Genomic DNA, 5,771 nt, shown 5'->3' on the forward strand with positions numbered 1-5,771 from the left:
AATGCCAGGGCGTGCGTCCGTACACCCATTCGGGTGTAGGGGCAGGTGGCTCTTGCAGGGGGCCTAGGAGCAGGATTGCCTCACCAGCGACCGGGGTTGATGGTGCCGGGCCCAGGAGCAGATCTGAGGCGTGAGCGCCTGGGGACGGAGACTCCGGCAGGGGGACCAGAGATGGAGCAGCGTCAGTCGCGTCCGGGACAGGGGGGTCTCTCCTACCTGCTCCCGCGACTGACACCTCCTGGTCTGTGTGCGGCTCCGTTGGGGCCGGGGCACTGCCGGTCACTTGCAACGCCGACTGCTGCCGGGTCACCAACTTCTCCATCAGCTTCGCTCTCCAGGCAGCAATAGCAGTTTGCTGGGTCTCTTCCATCCTCCTGCCCAGTTCTTGCATCTCATCCCGGATGAAACTGGTGTCCTCCAGGGACAACTTTGTTAGCATCCCCTCCACGGTGAGGGGTTCTGCCGCGGGCTGCAGACCACGAGACGGAGCTTCAGGCTGACCTCTCTCCATCTTGCCCGCCGGGTGTGGTCTGTCTAGACTGTTGGAGACTCCGCCCTGTCTCCAAGGTTTCTTCTCTCCTCTCCCCTTTCTGGGGCGGTCCCATGACTGCTTGCTGTCGGCCACACCCGGAGGCGGCTTCCTCAGACTGATGGACAGATCCAGGTATTTGGCCACAGGCGCATGGGGCGGGTTGCGCTTTTGGCGCCATTTTGGGACCCAGCCCACGATGGGAGGTTCTTTGTCGTCCTCGATAATGCGCATAATGGCGCCCGTTCTTCTGGGGCGGGAGCCCCATTCAGCATAGAACACAGTCTCTAGGCGCACAATGCCCGGTAATAACGTGTGGGTTCATATCCTGTTCGTGACGCCAAAATATGACGCGCCCCCTGGGCCATGGGGTACTCGGTAGCCAGGCTGGTCGTTTCTAGGGGAGATGTCACAGTGGCGGTGACCCAGTCCGTGACCCAGGGCGGTCAATAAAAGGAGATATTTACAGGGGATTTATAGTTTTTATATAAAGTTCACGAAGCTACCTGTGGTATGCGGCAAAAGGGAGCCGCCGCTGCGGAGCAGGTCCTCTGGAGCTGATGTTAGTGCAGCAGAGTTGGTTTAGCTCTCCACAGGTAGAGCTTAGCTCCAGGGCGTTGCAGGGATATTATAGATGAAGTAGGTGTGTAGGGTTGTGCGGGGGATGATGGCGCAGTAATAATTTGCAGAGACAATGGGGTGCAGTCTTCAGGGTTTTACTCACGATTGTTAGACTCCAAGTTACCAGGGCCAGGGTAACCTCCCACGCCGTCCTGTACTTACTCAGGGAGGGGTTCAGCAAGCCCTCAGGCAATTCCAGAGTGCTTAGCGGGACCCCGTTCTGTGTGTTCCTTCTGGCCGTCTCCCTGCACCTCACACCCAGTGTCCCAAGCCAGTGACTGCGGACCTTGTCGGGCGACGTTTTCTCTGTCCCCTGGGTCCTCTATGGCCACCTTTTTGGTGAGTTAGATGTGGGTGTTGGCTGCAGCACCTGAAATGCTGCACCCTCCGGTTATCTAGTTGTTGGATGCAGGTGTTTGGGTCCCAGCAGTACTCCATCCTTACCTGAGAGTGGGGCACCACACCTCTGGGTGAGATGCAGTACCTCTGTGGCGACTGAACCCGCAGGGGCACCACTTATACAGCTTTGCCTTCAACTCTACCCACAAGCATTCGATTGGGTTGAGGTCTGGGGACTGTGGGAGCCAATCTAGCACCTTTCCTTCATTGCCATTGAACCATTTCTTTGCCAATCTCGACATATGCGTTGGCTGGTTGTCCTGCTGAAACACTATGTCATCCTTTTCATACCCATAGTACTCAACTGTATGAAGTAACTCGTCTTGTAGGATACTCACATATAGGTCAGCATTGAGACCACCATCGATCATGGTCAAGTATCCAACGCTTTTGACTGTGAAACAACCCCATATCATCAGGCTTCCTCCACCAAACTTCACAGTTCCTTCAATTTCTCTATCCGTCAGCCCCTTTTCTCTTGTTTATCCCGGACACTTTTGCACCCATCAGAGCCTAGTTTATTGACTTTTGTCTCATCGCTCCAGATCACATGATACAGTTTGACAATTTTCTTGGCCGCGAGCCCGCTATCGATGACCTGGGTGATGCTGCTTCTCTTTTCTTGGGAAATCTTCTTCTTGGCTGCTCCTTGTTTCAAACCAGTGACCTTTCGCTTGGGAATCCACTTGATAACACACTGAGCTATTAGGGAATGAGAGAACAGGTTATAATTTGTAGTATACAGGAAGAAAAAGATTTTTCCACCACCAGGAGCAAAACAGTAACAATGCAATGACATGACAAGAATCTGCATAACTAATCATGTGTAAAATAGTTGCAAGTCAAATTTATGTATGAGATAGCCAAGATGATTGTCTATAAAACAATGGTAGTCTCACGTTCGAAGCAGCAATGGATGGTGAGATATGGAGCCTGAAAGTCAAAACTTCAAAATATTGTTACCCTTTTGTTCATCAGTGTATATTCTAGGAAGGGGCCCAGGATGAGACACATTTATAACAGGATGGGGTCATATATACCTGGAAGGGAGGGAGGATGGGGGACATTAGTACAGGATGGAGAACATCACGTATGTCCTTACAGGATTTAGAACGCTACAAGGGCCCATACATCTGACCAACATGCAAGGTGGGGGGCCAGGTCCAAATTTTGCATCGGGCCCATCAGACTCTAGTTATGCCACTGGGTATACTTCTATACAAGCAAAGGAGCATGCACACAGGTCAAACCCCACCTCACCCCCACTCCCTGCATGCTAAAATTGAAGATCCATACCTTGCTTACTTACATATGGTGTAAAGATCTTCCTTAACAGTGCACAGTTGGATAGCACTTCTGCATCAATTTTCTGCATGAAGGAAGCCGAAACAGTAGTTAATCCTATTACAATATTTCTGTAAATGACTTTTGTGGCATATAAATGAAGGAAAAAAAGTTCTGTTACTCTTATATGTCTTGGCTTTTGAATAGTCTTCTACAAGCTGTTCACCATTGAGGCTAATGCTTCACTGCCAATTTATAGGATATGAATTGTCTTTACTGGACCTGAACAATATCCTCAGGGGTGGACACAGAGAGAAGAGGGCCTCAGTGCAAGAACAGTTTGTGGGCCCTTTTCCGTCCAACAGTTCCTCTTAATACACCCCTTTATATGCTGCATTGGAGGTAGTAGTGGCCCCCTTATATGTTGAGATTCTATGTGACTGCACAGTTTGCACCCATAGCATGCCCGCCCCTGAGTATCCTGTATGCTTTGGTCTGGCACCAATGACTGAAACCTAAATCCTGGAGAAAGCAAGGTCACCTTTCACCATACCCAGGGCAAAATAAGGATTACTAAGATCTCAAAGATGGGCACAGAGTCCATTCTGGTCGATATGGTGTACATATAAGTATACGGAACCATTATAACGTAGCGTTTATACTATAGTGCAACACAACATAGATTCATAAAGTAAAGCACAATACAATACAATCAGCAAAAATATACTAAAATGCAATGCAATTTATAATATAATGCACAACTGCTAATTAATGTGACGTTAATTACCCTCTTAATGTGTACAATGCACAATGCGGACTGACAACGGCACCGATGGGTTAAGAACATTCATCTGTTTAAGCCGCCATACTAGAAAATATTCTGACGGTAAAAACACAGTGATTTCTTTTCAAGGTTACAGGCATATAAACACTGCCAATGACAGTCGACTTGGAAATGTAGCAGCGTCTATGAGGCTTTTGAAGAAAAAAAAAATAAGCACTTACACATGGGGGAGGGGAAGAAGAGAAATGCAGTGCAAGTGTTTCAAGGGAAATGTCAGCTGCGAAATTCATTGTAAGACAAAAAGACCACATATGATACATTCATATTCACATGCACATTATTTTTATTTTTTTCACTACATTATATATAAATATATAATATCATTTCATAATTTGGATCCTAAATTGCATCCTTTTTTTAATTTATATTTAGGGAAATTTTGTAGTTTTTATTTTTGTTAACAAGAGGCAAGGAAATATTTGTGTCTTGTAATATAAAAAACAGAATGATACAATGCATATCCCCCAAACAATACTAATACAATGCACAGTGCACTCTGTAATCAATCATTCTGTACACTGTGAACCTATCAATAAATAATAGAATTCTATGTGTTTCCTAAAATACAACCTGTATAATCGCACAGGGGCACAAAGGGCAAGAAGACCCACTTCCACCTCCAAAGCAGCGAGCAGCTTCTGTAAGACAAATTCTTACATTGCAAAGGGATAATATTCTGTTCTTGTACAGGGACTCTCTAGATTTTATGCTTTAGTTTATACTGATGATATCAAATGGCGACCTGCTCTGTATACAATAGACCACTGGTGGACACTGACAGAAGAGGCCCCATGTGCAGGAACAATATATGGGCCCTTAGCAATCCAATAGCTCATTATAATGCAGAATTCCACCTGCTTTGGAGGTGGTAATGGCCCCCTTATCTCTTGGGCCCTTGTACACAAAATGCACCAATGATATGTCCGCCCCTGCAATAGACCATGCTGATAGTTTGATAAACATACATGTCCCATGGATATATATTTTTGACCCTACTCTAAAATTAGCGCTAGGCCCTAAGAAGGCCAATCTGGACAGACTACTCTAGCAGGAAGCAAGATGGATCTACAGGCTCAAATCCAAGTCCCCGCAGGGCCTTAATGAAGGCTTTACTTTCTCAGCCTTTTTATGAGTATTCCTGTAGAGATACATATATAGATGGCGTATATATATATACAGTACAGACCAAAAGCTTGGACACACCTTCTCATTTAAAGATTTTTCTGTATTTTCATGACTTTGAAAATTGTACATTCACACTGAAGGCATCAAAACTATGAATTAACACATGTGGAATTATATACTTAACAAAAAAGTGTGAAACAACTGAAAATATGTCTTATATTCTAGGTTCTTCAAAGTAGCCACCTTTTGCTTTGATGACTGCTTTGCACTCTCTTGGCATTCTCTTGATGAGCTTCAAGAGGTAGTCACCGGAAATGGTCTTCCAACAATCTTGAATAGTTCCCAGAGATGCTTAGCACTTGTTGGCCCTTTTGCCTTCACTCTGCGGTCCAGCTCACCCCAAACCATCTCGATTGGGTTCAGGTCTGGTGACTGTGGCACCCCATCATTCTCCTTCTTGGTCAAATAGCCCTTACACAGCCTGGAGGTGTGTTTGGGGTCATTGTCCTGTTGAAAAATAAATGATGGTCCAACTAAACGCAAACCGGATGGAATAGCACGCCGCTGCAAGATGCTGTGGTAGCCATGCTGGTTGAGTATGCCTTCAATTTTGAATAAATCCCCAACAGTGTCACCAGCAAAGCACCCCCACACCATCACACCTCCTCCTCCATGCTTCACGGTGGGAACCAGGCATGTAGAGTAGAGATGAGCGTTGTTCTACTCGAACTGTTCGCCAATCTCAAATTCGAGCTGTTTTGGGCGGTGTTCGAGCCGGTCGGCGAACACGAACAATTTGAGAAAAATTCGGCTGTTCGAGGTTATGTTCGATAACTGTTCGTGCACCAAAATCATAACTGGATTTTTTCTCAGTAATGATGAAAATTAATGTTAATACGCAGTTTGAGTGTACAGCGGGGCGGGGGGAGGGGCAGGGGATGGATCTCTGCAGGAACAATGAAGATCTCC

The 5,771-nt window shown here is 46.3% G+C and overlaps 1 long non-coding RNA gene across 1 annotated transcript; it reads right to left on the reverse strand.

Annotated features, from left to right (window-relative positions):
- Nucleotides 1-976: 976 nt before the first annotated feature.
- On the reverse strand, nt 977-3,732 carry LOC141160881 (uncharacterized). The gene is made up of 3 exons (XR_012250555.1): nt 3,621-3,732; nt 2,859-2,918; nt 977-2,251 (listed from the first exon to the last, which is right to left on the reverse strand). It is a non-coding gene; the product is annotated as an uncharacterized lncRNA (long non-coding RNA).
- Nucleotides 3,733-5,771: the final 2,039 nt, after the last annotated feature.

This window comes from Phyllobates terribilis, unplaced genomic scaffold (genome assembly GCF_046119375.1).
Source record: "Phyllobates terribilis strain yellow unplaced genomic scaffold, ASM4611937v1 Scaffold_9__5_contigs__length_417890890, whole genome shotgun sequence".
Lineage (NCBI taxonomy): Eukaryota > Metazoa > Chordata > Amphibia > Anura > Dendrobatidae > Phyllobates > Phyllobates terribilis.